The 16,592-nt window shown below is 41.2% G+C and overlaps 1 protein-coding gene and 1 pseudogene across 2 annotated transcripts in view; one reads left to right on the top strand and one right to left on the bottom strand.

Annotated features, from left to right (window-relative positions):
• Positions 1 to 16,592, top strand: part of EGFR (epidermal growth factor receptor) — a 516,130-nt gene that overhangs the window by 65,998 nt on the left and 433,540 nt on the right. The window lies entirely within an intron of this gene.
• LOC142046439 (U4 spliceosomal RNA) lies at positions 15,057 to 15,272 on the bottom strand (annotated as a pseudogene).

Raw genomic sequence — 16,592 nt, 5'->3', positions numbered from 1 at the left:
ACAATTATCTTCTTACTCTGTTTTTTTTTTAACCACTTGCAAGTGGAAAACAAGTTACCAACTTACACAAGGTGATTTTGTTCAGAAGTTCAGTTACTGTTGAATTTGAAATGAAGTTTACAGACAGACTATTTGTATCTTTTTAGTTGTTATAAGCTACAGGAAATGTGTATGTGCCCCTGTAACTGTAACAAAATTTATAGAAGCAGCAGAGAATCCTGTGGCACCTTATAGACTAACAGACGTTTTCGATCATGAGCTTGAAAAGAACTTGTTAATTAGTGGAATAATTTATGATGAGAAAACACAGGCATTGGGAAAGGGTTTTTATTTTTTTTTAAAAGTAAAAATATGTAAAAGTAAGTACATTAAATGTTAGTTGTTTCAGTGAATAAAATGACCATATGTTCTTCTTTCTTGTCTGCTGTATTTGACTGTTCTGATAGGCATTAGTGGGAATGGTTCATGGGAGTAAGCGGAGCAGGTTTTGATCCACAGTAGGTTTTTTTGAATGGAAGGAATTTAGGTGATTCATTTGGATACCTTCATATCTTTCCTTAGAGTTCTGTATTTTTTTTATCTCTCTGATTGTCTAATTACCCCCTCTCCCCCACTTTAGTAAGCCATTCTATTCTATATGTTTCCAATACAAATCCAATGCATCAAGAAATGTCTTTCAAACTTCCATTGTGTCTGGTGTGGATTTTTTTTCTTTTTTGAAAAACAAAAGGGCTATATTCTGCTCTTGGTTTTTAAGGAGAACTTGCCAGGGCCTTCAACTCCACATTGAAATCAATGGGAAGTTTTGCATAAAATTTGTGTAGTGTGGGTAGTTAAGATGGCCTGGGAAGCAATGCCTGGTAATATTGGAAAGAGGTTCATTAATCACTGCCATTGACCTCAGGATTGAAGAGTCCTCTGAAGATACTTGTCTGCATAGTAGATACTAATTGACTTGCTTTTAATTTGGTGATACTAGAATTTTGGGTTTGTAATTTAATAAGATTATATCTAACAGTCTGACTTGTTTGTTACAAATTCAGTATTTTCCTTCCTAAATATTAGACTTCTTGTAAAACTTGTCAGGAGTAAATAGTATTTGTGTCTGCATGTATCGAGAAGGGGGCAGGAGAGGTGGGCATAGCTCACGAGGGAGTGGATAAAGTAAAATATTGGATCAGCTTTCCTAAAAGCCTGGTGCTATGAACCCTTATTTCCATCACAGTCAGAATCAGGTCTTTAAGTAGCTAGCAGGATATATTCTCTTCTCGAACTTTTAGGGCACTTGGGGAAATAATGTATGTGTGTGTCTAAGTTAGTAGATCCAACAGCTAGTGTTAACTTCTATAAGCAGCATTAATGCTGCATGCCATCTAGGTCTCAGTGGCCTTTTTTAGTGTTTAGTGTTCACTTAGTACTCTTGACCAACTCCTCAAACATTTTTATTATGGACTTTGCAGTCGTGTTTTCAGTTGTCTAGACTCTTCTTACAGTATTCTAGGGCAGTAGATTGCTTCCTCGTCATAAGGGTCTAGTTCCAGAATATAGTATGGGAGCAACTTGCAGAGCTTATTTTCTCAACTCCAAACAGTGTACAGGAAAAAGAGAAATGATCCTGTTCCAGACATGAGCAATGTCAACTTTTGGACTGAACATAGGTAGACTGGTGAGGAAGTTTCTGTGTGTTCGCGGTTCCTGGTAGATGCTATTTTATGGCTGAATGCAGTGAAAAGTCCACCTTCTGCACAGTAACTAGCATTGTTTCCCTCTCATGGTCAAAATGAGTCAGAATTTTTCAAGTCCATATTTGAAAAACACATTCCAAGTGAAGGTAAGTTGTTATACACCATATGGAAGGTCTTGGTCTCTCTCTCTCTCTCTCTCAAGTTAGCTCTGACCCATAGACTGTCTGTAATCATAAAAGTTTTGCCTGAACTTTACCAATGTGAAAAGAGACTTTCAAGTGAATTCCTTCGATAGGCCAGTGAAGAACTGAATACGCATCAGCTCTTTGTCAGTCAGATAAAGAATACAACCACCTCAAAGTCTGCTTGAGTATCTCTAAGCTCAAGTTTTGAGAGATTTTGTTATTTTTGCTCATTAGGCAACTGAAGTGTAACATCCTTGCTTAACATATTAATAAAATGAACATGTTTGGATTATCTTTTACGTACCCTTTTAGTTTGGATGACTTCTTGTTGTTTTTCCCCCTGATTTATATAGGAAACTTTTGTTCAAAAGTATATTATTTTTAATGCATAGCTAATAAAGTTGTAAATGATTCATGTTTGTCTTATTATACTTTGTCATGAACATCAAACTTATGATAACAATAGTAATGGAAAAAGCCACCTTTCTACTCCAAAGTTTGCCAGAACTAGCCTTCAGACTGAGTTTTTACTTCAGTGTTTGTTTTTATCTCATTTGGTCTGTCTTCACTTTTGCCATCAATTAACATTTTTCCGTTTTCCTTCACAAACAGCTGTAGCTTGTCTCATGATACTGTTGTAATGGTGCTTTAATTACGTACTGTGCCTTCTGCCTCTAACATTGCACAAAGTATTATAACTTCTTTCAGTATTCAAATCTTATGGGAACTTAGCTGCTAAACTATGCCACATATACTCCATCCAGGGACTGAATGAAAAAAACAAATGGGGTCAATTTGCACATGAATAAAAAACTAAGAAAAAAATCAACAGGAAGTTACCACTGGACTCATAGTGGCCCTTGCTATTCTCATTTCCGTCCCCCGCCCCCGCCTTTACTCCTCTCCCCACCCCCATAGTTCTGGGTCTGTTTTTAAAGTCTTCATTCTGTTGAAGTCATTAACTTTATATGAGTAACTATAGACAGCTCTGTTTACACATGGTTCTAACTTCCTTAGCAAAACGGTAGGCAAAGTGTTATGACCAGTGCTATACAAAAAGAGGGAGGGAAATATGATGGAGGCGGGGAGGGAAAGAAGATTATTTTAATAATAGCTCTTGAAATTTACTTCTATCCCAAAGGACTTTCTGGTCTGTTCATATGTGGATCATTCATCCACCACTGAAATGCTGCCACCTCTGGGGAGCATGACATGGTAGCCAGCAATGCTGCATAACACATTGTTGGAAAGGAAGCAGAAAATAGCATATCCCATTTAAACAGTAGGAAAGAAATAACAAGTTCAAAAAAAGTTCTTCTTTATTCATAAGTCCTGATTTTTCTGCATGTAGAGAGTTCACATCTTGAAATGGTTTTAAGCTCTATTCTAACATTCTCTTCCTGTTAATGTCTACCAACATACTACTAACCATACACCTACGCTAGAGAGCAAAAAGAATACTGTGGCCAGCTCTGGGTTATGTATACTATTACTTGCTCTTTTTTAACCTTATTCCCTCCCAGAGCACTTACTCCACAAAGATCTGATTAATTTTTTCTTCCAAAGGTGCTGAGCACCTGCAGCCTATATATTCTTCAATTGGGGTTGAGAAACGCCGAGAATCCAGAAGCACTGGAGCAACTCACCCCATTGCAGATGAGCTGCACAAAACCAAATAACCATTTAAGCAGTTACTGGAGGATTTAAGTGGGGCTTCAGTGTTGCACAGGGTCTTGTACAGGCCATATGAATTTGGCATGAATTTGGCATGTATGTGGTGGCATTTTGAGGAAAAAGTAAAATTTGGGAACCCAGACAATATTTCAATAACTGTAATCTAGAATAACTTGGTGAAGTCCCTGCACTAACACTAAATAGTAACTTGGGTCTGGTTATCCTTTTGTCTTTGACTTATAGTTTTAATGATAGTGGTTTGTGAAGCTCCAAGTACTTTGCAGATACTTGTGGGGGTTGTGAAGCCCTCAAGCAGTGTAAGAGATTCACAAGTTCTTTACAGTGTCTTGGGTGTTATGCAGAGGTGGCTCCAGGTCCCAGCACGCCAAGCGCGTGCTTGGGGCAGCATGCCATGGGGGGCGCTCTGCCGGTTGCTGGGAGGGCGGCAGGCGGCTCCGGTGGCCTGTGGGAGGTCCACCAAAGCCACGGGACCAGCAGACCCTCCGCAGGCACACCTGCGGGAGGTCCACTGGAGACACCTGCCACCCTCCCAGCAACTGGCAGAGCGCCCCTCCACGGCATGCCGCCCTGCTTGGGGCGGCGAAATGTCTAGAGCCGCCCCTGACATTATGTGAAAAATAGTATATACAACTGGTATGGACATCATGGTGATGAAGGTTTTAAAAAAATGTCATGAGGACATGACATAGCATACTGATTATGATGTACATTACTTGGCTTTAGTCAAAAATAAAGATCCTCTGTTCTGACTCCCAAATTACAAATCCCATAATGGCTATTTTTTTTTTTTAAAGGCATGTCCACTGATCTTCTGTATAGATGTTGATGATTGTAAAACTACCTTTTAGAAGCCCTCAGTAAAAGACACATCCATTTCTCTGCCTGTAACATGTTCTGCCTCTGCACTCCTGTCTGTAGCATTTTATTAGAATCAGAGAAAGTACTTTCAAAATCTGGGTGCTGAACTTTGCTTTCAGCTGTGTAGCAGAGGAGGATAAACAAGTATTATACCTGAAAATCTATCACTAGAAGTGAGCAAAAAAAAGTCAGACAGATAGAAAACTACATAGAAAAAGCATACTTCCTTATACTTGTCCTGTAGTTAGAGCCCCATTTTTATTACGATTATATGGCCACACGGATGATCATCTCATTTTGGCTTTTGAACGAGTTGCTACATAATTGTTCTTCAGAATCTGAGTCAGGGATTGACAACTTTTCATAAGTGGTGTGCCGAGTCTTCATTTATTCACTCTAATTTAATAAATTTGGGTACCAGTAATACATTTTAACATTTTTAGAAGGTCTCTTTCTATAAGTCTATAATATATAACTAAACTATTGTTGTATGTAAAGTAAACAAGGTTTTTAAAATGTTTAAGAAGTTTCATTAACATTTAAATTAAAATGCAGAGCCCCCTGGACTGGTGGCCAGGACCCGGGCAGTGTGAGTGCCACTGAAAATCAGCTTGTGTGCTGCCTACCTCTGATCAAGTCATCATACCAAAAAAGGAATCTTTCTCCCTTGGGACTATGTGGATAGATAGAGGCTTACTTGAGAAAGAATTCTGATGTCAGCAGTAGCTCTGCAAACCTCTGTCTCTTCAACATGGTTTTCAAAAGTTTAATGCAATGTCTTGGAAGATTGAGTAATCAAAATGTATTTAATTTAGCTCAGTTTTAAATAAACAGTTTCTAGCAACATCTTTTTTCCCTTCTGTTGTTCAACCAAGTCAATGAATCTTTTTGGAGTTTTCTGACAGGGCTCCGTCTGCTGATGTTATATCAGGAACACAGCTTTGGGTCTACCCTGGAAGGTAGAAGACCATGGTAAGCAATTAGCATTGACCATGTTTTCTGTAGGAGACTTATTGTGACAAGCTCTTAAAAAGGCTGAAGCTGGAGAAGAGAGAAACCTGTTTTACCATGATATGACAAAGATCAGGGAGAAAGAAGTGCTCCTTTCACTTCTGCCACTAGAAATTATTCTTGGAAGAGAGAGAGGAAATCCTGAAAGAGAAAAAGATAGAGTAGATGCAGGTCAAAGTCTCATGTAGCCAACCATACTCGATTTTCAGGTCAGTCTAGTGTCATGAAATATAAATGTGTTTTTTAAAAAGAAAAGATTGAGATGAGGGGGAGACCTATAGCATTGATTTCTTGCTGTACAAGCACATGACTATAGGACAGCAGAGGAACTGACACTTACCTCATTCCTATAGGGCCACACCACAAGAAATACCAGGGATTCTGTCCAAGAAAGTAACTAGAGTGTCCCAAGCTTCTACGCACTGTAATACAAACAATAAATAACAATAATTTCTGATGGGGATAATTCTTTCCTCGTTTCCAAGTGGATTAATAGACTGTGGGCATTTTCTATCTGAAAGGACAAAAAATAAGTTCACTCAAAGAAATTTGTTTTAAAAACACTGAAATCCTGGTAAGTATTTTATTTAAATCGCCTCAGAACTTGTAAGAGTTCTCAGTAACCAGAAAAAGAAAAAGAAAAAGTGCTCCATAGTAAGCTTTCACAAGGTAACACTGATTGCAGATTAAATGCAATAAAACTGCATTTGGCTTTCATGGTTACGTTCACTGGACCCAGTCTTGCTTGTTTTACTCACATAAGGAGTCTTTGTATAGCCTGTGAGACTATTTTCATGAGTAAAGATGAGCAGGACTTGACCTTTGACTCTAGTTTATAGCTTTCTCCAAACTGCATATGCACAATAGCTGTTTGTCAGGACTCCTATATGACAGTACAGTACAGTATTGCAAACTTTAGGCCCAATTCTGCACTCTTAATGAAAGCAAAGTTCTCATTGTCATTAGTGAGAGTTTTGCCTGCACAGAGATTGCAGAGGTAGGCCCTGTGTTACCTAATATTTTCCTTCTGGATTGAATTTTTTTGCTCACCTAACATTAAATTGTCTGAAACCTAAGCAGACATAAATTCCCTTACTGTTCACTATAGAAGAAACACCTCCATATATATACACATTAATTACATGTTAGTACAGTATGTCTGTGCTGTTTTCAAAGGGATTACTGTAACTGCAGCGGAGAGCTATTGAAATTCTAACTGAAATAGGGGTTAGCGCCAACTATGAGCATTTCAGCTTCCCAGCAAAATTATTTGTACCTCAGTGATGATTTAAAATATTTTTTTCCATATTTAGAATACTGAAATTTAAACTAAGCTGGGAAATTACAACCATAGCAATATTGACAATTTGATGGAAATAAGTTTAGTTGCTAATGTAAAAATAAACATTTTCAAGAAAGGAGAGGAAGGCATGATTGTATTTTATTTTAAAAAAAAATAAAAAAAGGCACACTCTTTTTTCTTTCCAGCCTCTACTGTTTTAGTCTTTCAAATGCCAGTCGCTGTGTGCAGGTTTATTAAGATTAAATAAAACATATAGCTACTTTTTCACATTGAGTCAGAGTGCATAATTGGCTCAATCTGTAATGCATAAATGACAAATGTAAATATTTTAACAAGTGGGCAGCTGCTGTATTTCCACTTCACGCTCCTTGCACTGCTCTTGAAGAAGGGACGGGGGGAGGGGAGAGGAATATAAAGGGAGAATGAGAAAATGCACCGAAATGACACATCTTGAGAGAATGTGTTTTAATGTGGAGATTTACAAAGTTTTGCTCTATTCCATAGCAACCTGGGTACACAGATTAAACATGCCATTTGAATAACATAGGGCAGGTAATCCCTGTGCCAAAAATGAGAAAGAGAGAGAAATGAGGGAGCTTGATAAAACTGGCAGATATGTGTGACTCTGTTTGCTGTATGTTAGCAGCAGACGTAATTGTGGAACAAACAGGTTTTGGCCTGGGTCACAGGTTTCCGTTAATAATGTTTGGAGAATCCATTTAATTTTTTTAAAGCAATATTGAGCTCTAATATATAGCTATATTTGTACTGCCATTGGCACTTACTTTAAAAGGCTTTAGAACAATGCATTAATGCTTCTTGAAAATGGAGCCTTATATTTCTTGAGTTCTCAGTGATAACCCAGTGGTAGAAATCTTAGAAATTGTACATGTGCTTCAGTTGCTTCCCTTGACCTGCCATATATACTCAATGGGTGTGTTACTAGATGTCAACTCTATGTTGGCTAGCTGTTCGGGAGATATGCGGCAGATTTCTCATGCAATTTGGGCTTTTGTTGCCGGATTTGTCCTACATGTGGTCTGTTGTTTCAAGTTGTTTGTTTATATTATGATAGTGCTTAGAACCTGAGTCAGTGACTGGTGATGCCCATTGTGCTGCAAGTAATCAAACTGAAGAATTCCCATAGGTCCTGAGCCTAAGAGACATTTCAAGCAGCACCAGAAGTCCGTGAACAATTTTAATGCTTTGTGATTGACAGTCCGTCCCCTGAATATAAGTTACACCACGAGATCATGCTGAGAGACCACTACTTTCTCATGGCAGTTCAGTTCATTCTCACGTCAGCATAATTCTCCAGCATATACCACTCAGTAAGTTCTATTATCTTAGCCCAGTGGGTCTGTCTGATTTGGCAGATCAATGACAAATTGTCTTTTTGTTCAGTTTTGTAGTCGAGTGTGGGAATCAAAAAATGAACTGACATCTCTTCTCAAAATAGTTTCCTTCAGTGCTTAATATAAAACATCAGTTGTGCTCCCTGGTGCTAAAGAATGCATATGAGCTCAAGTGGGAAAATTCTCCTTTCCATGAAGTCAATATTAAATTAGTAAAACTGAGAGGAGAACCTGGCCTGTGAAATTCAGTTTAAATAAAGTGAGGGCATCTACCATTTGAAACTGTGACTATCTAGTGTTTGTTTGTTTATTGGTTGCGTTACAGTAGTTCCCTAAGTTTCAGTCAGGATTGGGGCCCCATTATACAAGATGCTTTACAAGTAGATAGGCAGATGCATATTCTACCTCAAAGAGCTTGCATTCTGTTTTATGACAAGACGCAAGAAATGAGTGTACATTAACACAGACATTCAGATAGTCAACATTATGTTTCAGAGTTAACATGCAGTTGGGATGGGTAAGGGAAGCATACTCCTCTTTTATGGCCAAATGCTGTGTCAGACTCACTGCACAGCATCTTTAAAAAGTTTTTGGGAAAATAAATAAACCCTCCATTCCAATGGCTTGGTTTTAAATGGCTGAAGTACCAGCTGGAGCCCTTCTGTATCATCTATGTGGGGATTTAGTTTTTGAACAGGGAGATGACCCCCAGGATCTGCATCAAAGTACTTGTGCTCAGTGATGATAGTAGATTAGAAACCAGGAGAGGGAGCTCTCTCCACACTAGGCAAGAAGCAGAGAGTGGGCCCAGATGTGTGGAGGGGAGCAGGGAATCACTGCTTACCCAAACTGGGAGGCCAGGAAAGTAAGGTCTCTTCTTAGACTAGGAAGCAAACTGTATTCCCTTGCTTTAAGCTTCATTTACGCTTCTTAGGAAAAAACAATATTTTTGGGCTACCTGGTATTTTTCCACTCTCTTCCCTGTTGCACTTCTATTTGTAGTTCTATCATTTACCATGACAGACCTGGAAATAGAAGGACAGATGGTCATGATCTACACTCAGAAGTCTTTCATCAGGTCAGCAGCATAACTGTCTCTAGCGAAGTCCCCACTTAAAATTAGCATAAGAGCTTTTCAAACCTCGGTTAATTAATGAACTGTTTGTCCCAACAGAAAGCAGAGGAGCTATTCTGGCACTGTGAAATACTTCTGCTTTCCCATCAGGCCCCATCCCTTCTTCTGGATGGTGCAAATTAATTGAGGAATATAAATTTTGCATAGGAAACCGATAGAATCAAAGCGGAGAGTAGTTTTATTTTCCCAAGTTCCTTTGTTTTTTATTTCAGTACAATATAATTTAAACAGATCAGGATATGGCCCTACAGTCACAGAAACTGTGAAGATGGTCAGCCTATGAGAGATGTGACTCATAGCATTCAGTACCAGTGACATCAAAAAGATCAAGGCAATGGTTAGCTACTAAGGAATCCTTTACACATGTAAGTAAGCAGAGCAATGGAGATTGTGGTCACAGGGGGAATGGACTAGGTCAGGCTACCCTCTCTGGGTTCCAGAACTGAGTGAGTGTCTAATCTGTAGTTTGATCAAGTATACTTGGACTTTTAGTGTTACCTCTTTATTCTTGTGACAGGCCAGTTGATCATCTCCTTAAAGAAGCCATCTTAACCTTGCTCGTCAAATGTAATGTTTTTTGTAAGGTCAGTGAAAGAGCTATCTTGTTAACACAAGTTTCATGTTCTGTTTGTATATTTTGGGGACAGCTTTGTTGGGCAACTCAGGCTCAGCAGGGCCCTTCCTGCTACTTTCCTGCGAGAAGCCACTCTTCGTGATTGAGGTGCATCCTCTTTTTAAAGATGTTCTATTTTGTCATGAGACTGATTTCCAACTGAGAGAGACTAAGATAAGTTTACAGTTGGAACAAAAGTTGTGGGAGACAATCATCCCCCTGTAATTACGTAGATTTTCAGTAGGATTACTATGTAGCTAATCTAAAATGTTGTGCATAGGTTTGGAAGACCTATGCCAATAATTCATTGTAGGGACCATGTTCTTCTCTATGTGCAAATCTAGGGCAACACCTTTGTCTCTATATCCTTTTGAGTTCAGGCTAGTTACTCTGGATGTTGTGCCGACTTCCATTATAGATAATCAGAATAATGTCAAAAGATAGTATTGATCTCAACCGCTATATTAATATTCCACAGGTTTTTGTAATATCCAGCAAACCTGAAAGGTGTGCTACCTTCTCTGCTACTGTTGTTCTGAAATGTTCTGTGTAACTGGGGAGCTGTCCAGCATCTTCTGAGAAAACAGGGAGTTATCAGGGCTGAATTTCAAACTGAGAAAATTAGTAATACTATTTACCATGAGAAAATGGAATGGCTACTACTTCTTCCTCTTAGTCTTAACAATGAATTTAAAATAAAAAAAAAAAGGGCATGAGCTACTCTTCATGAAAAGAAAGCTGTCACTTGCAGCTGCTGGTTCCATCTGTGCACATCGATTTCTAGCCTAACCAGTCTTTCCCACATAGGATGCAAAAGGAGAGGGGCAAGAATTCAACAGTGACTCAGCATTTGGGAAGAAAGTGAAAGCAGTGGCGCTGATTTAGCCACTGAATCAGCAATGAAGGATTATTGTTAACATTAGTGCAATGGACAGAGAATACTATCAACCCTGTCCTGTCAGTAGTTCTTTTAATTAGTGGCATCATAAAGAGCATCTCCATGCCAGATAACTGCAGCTGAATTTGTGCCAGTGCTGGTGTATTATTCAGGCCTGTGAATGTTACCTCACTCTATGAGTGACATGGAAGGGGGAATCATTTGTTTCTTAAATGTGCTCTATGTGATTGATTTTTCACTATTCTCATTTTTTCTTTTGTTTGTGCTTTTGGAGTGAATTTTACTAGTTGTTTCACTATTCAAAGTAATATGGATTGATTATGAGCTATTTTCCATGCTTATCTCATGGAGTATATTATCTTCATGCTATGTGATTAGTTACTGAAGTAACATGCTATTTTCTCTGTTCCCTGATTGGATGGCTCCCAGTCCGCAAAGAATTTTCAAGATGGTAGCACAAACACTTTCAACATAAGTACTCATGTAAATATATATTTGCACAAGTATTCATGACCATTTTCCCCCTCGCCTTTCCTGTGAAATAAAAATTTCTCATACAAAGGGTATGGCTGCAGTCGAAACTTCAAAGGGCTGCCGCGGCAGCCCTTTGAAGTATGAGTGTGGTCGCAGCGCCAGCGCTGGGAGAGAGCTCTCCCAGCGCTGCACGTACTCCACCTCCTCATGGAGATTAGCTTGCAGCGCTGTTTACACTGGCGCTTTACAGAGCTGTATCTTGTAGCGCTCAGGGGGGTGTTTTTTTCAGACCCCTGAGCGAGATAGTTGCAGTGCTGTAAAACGCCAGTGTAGTCATGGCCAAACATTTCCAAAAACTGAATAAAAGGGGCTGTTTAAGTTCATTGTCAATTGCAGTGTTGATAGCTCATGATATTTGGTATACATACATGTCATCATTTCTGGGTACCACCCCTCTGTTTTTTAAACACATGGGGTTGGTAGTCCTGCAGTTTTTATTTAAACAAAAATGTAATACTTTTTCATAACTTTCACCAAGCTCTGTGTTAATAATGTCTATGTATGCTTTCAGAATGTTTCTCTAATTCATACAGTAGATGAAAGTTTCTTTTAATAAACTAGCTTTAGTTGAAATTTTCCCATGTTAAATGTATTTAATTATGGCTGGATCAGGAATAGAAGGGTGCACTGTAGAGCATGATTGGAGGCAAAATTTTTGTCATTCCTCCTGGTAGTACCAAGCAGACAAGTAGTGAACCACAGATTCAGGCTCTAAATCTATATGCTGAATTGTCATAGGCTTAGTGCATTCCTATATTGTCTTACCCTAGCTCCTGAAAGATAACCTCAGTGTTAACTAGTAATTAGTGGTATTGCTCATAATTCATTTAAATATCTCTGTATTCAGATTCTCATGATGTCTCCTGGAGTCCTTTTGACTGTTCCTTCTAAAACTAAAGCATAATATATGAATGTAAGGTATAGGCCCAGGTTCTTTTTTACTCTCAAAAGAAACTGAACATACTAGAAGAAGGGGAGATTAGGAGGTCCCCTGATTTTTTTTTTTTATTTAATTTTTTTTTTGCTAGTTCCAACCATGGCATAGTTTAGAGCAATGTTTCTCAATGACAGGTCCATGGACCATTGCCAGTCCCTGAGATCTCCCTAACACAGTTTAGGAAGGCAGCAAGCCAATCCCTGGTATTAAAAAGGTTGAGAAACACTGACTTGGAGCATCTTGGGAGTGAAGTAAGAGCGATCCAGTGTAGGGGTTACAGAATGAGACTTTCTCTTGCCCATGGTTATTCTTACATTCCATTGTGCAAGCAAAAACTCTCAATTGTGTCTCTTTGTGCTTGACTCATCTGCTCTTTCTTTTCCTGTTAATCCTGTGACAACAGGTAGAAGAATCTTAGGCCAGGTCTACACTGCGACTTTAAATCGGTTTAATGGCCGATATACCGATTTAACGCTGTATCCGTTCACACGACGTCGTCATTAATATCGAGTTAACCGCCTCCTTAAATCGATTTCGGAACTCCTCCCAAACGAGAGGAGTAGCGCTAAATTCGGCGGCATCCCAGAGTGCTGCAGTGACCGCTCTGGACAGCAATCTGAACTCGGATGCAGCGGGCAGGTAAACAGGAAAAGCCCCGCGAACTTTTGAATTACATTTCCTGCTTGTCCAGCGTGGAGCTCTGATCAGCACGGCTGGCGATGCAGTCTCAAATCCAAAAAGAGCTCCAGCATGGACCGTACGGGAGATACTAGGTCTGATCGCTGTATGGGGAGACAAATCTGTTGTATCCAGCTCCGTTACAGAACACGAAATGCCAAAGCGTTTGAATAAAAAACTGCAGGATACACAGCGCTGCGTGACAAGCGTAACGGGAAGCCAGAGACTCAAATGGACGCTCATGAAGGGAGGGAGGGGTACTGAGGACTCCAGCTATCCCACAGTCCACAGCAGTCTCTGAAAATTATTTGCATTATTGGCAGAGCTCCAATGTCTGTAGGGTCAAACACAGTGTCTGGCGTGGTTCAGGGAACAGCTCCTCAGTTTCTTTCCCCCCCACCACAACGTGAAAAAAAAGGGTAAAAAAATCATTCCTTGACTACTTTCTATGTCACCCTATGTGTACTGAATGCTGCTGGTAGACGGGACGCTACAGCACTGAAGAGCAGTATCCGCTCCTCTCCATCTCCTCCTCTCTGGTGGTAGATGGTTCTGCAGACCTGCCTACCATCCAGGAGAACCGCCTAAATTCTCAACATTGAGGGCAACATTGCTACCGCTAGCAGTAGATAGGACAGAACGGCTAATAACAAGCTTAATCATTGAAACTTGGGGCTGAAAATTTTTGCAATCACATTTGGGATTGACTCGCTTGGCAATGAGTCAATTCCTCCCTTATGGTGTCTAAAAATAGAGTCCATTCTGCCTGGACTGTCATAGCCCCGGAGGCTGCCTCCAAGTGCCTCCCCCCCGACATCATTTTCTCTCACTAACAAGTCTCTGTTTCTTATTCTGGTATTCCTTAATAACTTCATGACACAAATGGGGGAGGGCACTGACACGGTAGCCCAGGAAGGTTGAGGAGGAGGAAAGCAACGGGTGCGCTTCTTGCAGGGGCAACCCCTGTGAATACTGACACGGAGCACCTGTGCTCTCTGATACACTGGATCTCTGTTACACTTGCCTATTATTCTAGCAGGACAGTGCACCACTGACCGCTCTGGTCCGCAATCCGAACTCGGATGCGGAGTGCCGGTAAACAGGGAAATCCCCGAGAGCTTTACAGTGACATTTCCTGCTTTCACGTGTCCAGCTCTGATCACCACGGGTGGCGATGCAGTTCAAATGCAAAAGTATCTCCTGCATTGAACCTTACGGGAGATAGCAGATGTCATGCTCGCTGTATGGTGAGACAAATCTCTTTTATCAGAGCTCCGTTAAAGAACAGGAAATGCCAAAGCCTTTGAAAAATAAACTACAGGATACACAGCGGTGCGTGACAACAGTAACGGGAAGCCAGACACTCAAACGGATGGTCATGGAGGGAGGGAGGGGTAATGAGGACTACAGCTACCAGTCTCCACAGCGGTCTCTGAAAACTATTTGCATTTTGGCTGCGCGCCCATGTCTGCAGCGTAATACACGGTGTCTTGCGTGGTTCACGGAACAGCTCGTCAGTTTTTTCCCCCCTCCAGCACGGTAAAAAAAAGTGAAATAAATAATTCCTTGAGTACTGTAAATGTCACCCTCTGTGTACTGAATGCTGCTGGCAGACGCGATGCTGCTGCGGTGAAGAGCAGTATCCGCTCCTCTCTGCCCCTCCCCAGGGGTAGAGGGTAGACGGCCGCCCAGTGAGTGCTCCTGGCTGAGTGTGGCCGGGGCTCGGGGTGAAAATGGGAATGACTCCCTTTTTCTGACAGTGGATGGTACAGAACGCCTGGTAACTGTCTTCATCTTATCACCTGGGGGCTGAGCTTCATCAGACCCTTCCTCTCTTGCGTAAAGAAAAGATTCTGAACTGCATGGACTGTCATAGCCCATGGTGGCTCCCTCCCCCTCATTTGATCTCAGTAACTACTCTGTGATTCTTATTCATGCATTCTTCATAACATCATGCCAACAATGGGTGGGGGGGCACTGCTGTGGTAGCCCAGGTAGGTGGGAAGCAACGTTGCGTTACTTGCAGCGGCTCCCTCTGTGAATACTGACACGGAGCAGCTGCGCTGTGCTACACTGATTTTAATACACTGTATCCTATTCTTGTCTGGACTGACTCTATTTTTATTAACCGTAAAGGGCAGGATTGACTCAGTCCAAGTGAGTTAATCCCCATTTTCCTTTCAAAAATTTACACAGGGTTATTATCCGTTCTGTCCCATTTACTGGTGAGTGTAACAAAAAGAGATGAGATGGTAACAGTTTCTGCTGTCTACAGTAGTACTGTACCATCTACCACCAGGAAGGGGAGAGGAGCGGATTTTCAAGTAGCAATAATCACACCTCAGATTAACTTCATTGGTTATGATACTGCCACTGTGCAAAGCTCTAATGCTCTTCAGTGCTGCAGATTCGCCTCTATCAGTAGCATTCAGTACAAAGAGGGTGACATTGTAAGTACTCAAGGATTGCTTTATTTAACTTTCATTTCTCGTGCTGGGGTAGGGAAAGAAACTGAATAGCTGTTCCGTGAACCATAAAAGACACCGTGTTGTAAGCTACAGACACTGGGCGCTAAGCCAAGAAATGCAAATAGTTTTACGAGACTGCTGAGGACTGTGGGATAGCGGGAGTCCTCAGCACCCCCTTTCCGTCCTCCATGATCCCCCGGCCCCTGATGCTAATGTTAATGGTCACGGGGGGTTCTGGGTAAATGTCGTCAGTCATTCCTTGCTCCGGGAAAACATCAGCAGACAGTCCTTTCGCACATTTTTCTCCTGGATTGCCCTTGCAGAAACAATAGCACGGCAGCACTAGAGACCGTCGGCTTTTTGTTTTTCCCGTCACCATTTGTGTACTAGATGCCGTGGAGACAGAGGCGACACTCGAGCGCTACACACCAGCATTCAATTGCTTTTGCAATGATAGCAGAGATGGTTACCAGTCGTTCTGTACCGTCTACTGCCAGAGAAAACTGGCAATGACATGACGGTTATCTCTCCTTCTCTGAACTGTCCGCTGCTATCATGAGTGCCCCTGGCTAAAATCAGCCGGGGGCGCAACGCAAAAGCAAACTTGGGATTGACTCACTGGCCACTGAGTCAATCCCTCCCTTATGCTGTCTAAAAATAGAGTCAGTCCTGACTACAAGAAGAGTTCAAATCAGCAGAAATCCTGTGGCACCTTATAGAGTAACAGACGTCTGTTAGTCTATAAGGTGCCACAGGATTCTCTGCTGCTTTTACAGATCCAGACTAACACGGCTACTCCTCTGAAGGAAGAGTCAAGGGTATTAGAAGAGCGCAGCTACTCCGTGGCTGTATTAACAGGGGGTTCCCCGGCAAGAACCGCAACCATTGCTTCACCTCTCTCCCAACCCTCCGCAGCTACCGTGGCAGGCCCACCCCCCATTTCTGTCATGCAGTTGTGAGGAATACAAGAATAAGAAACATAGACTTATTCGTGACTTAAAACCGGGGGGGGGCACTTGGAGGCAGGCAGTCGTGGCTATGACAGTCCAGGCAGGACTACTCAATTTTTTAGGAACCAGAAGAGAGCGATTGACTCTGCCCCAAGTGAGCCACTCCCAATTTGGGTTTCAGAACCATTGTCACAGGGGCACTCATGATAGCATCGGACACTAAACTGTGATGCACTGGCCAGGTAAACAGGAAAAAGCCTGAATCCCCGCGAACTTTTGAATTCCAT

Source organism: Chelonoidis abingdonii, chromosome 2 (assembly GCF_003597395.2).
Source record: "Chelonoidis abingdonii isolate Lonesome George chromosome 2, CheloAbing_2.0, whole genome shotgun sequence".
Classification (NCBI taxonomy): domain Eukaryota; kingdom Metazoa; phylum Chordata; order Testudines; family Testudinidae; genus Chelonoidis; species Chelonoidis abingdonii.
The sequence above is the reverse complement of the archived record's forward strand: the minus strand, read 5'-3'. Positions and strand labels throughout refer to the sequence as shown.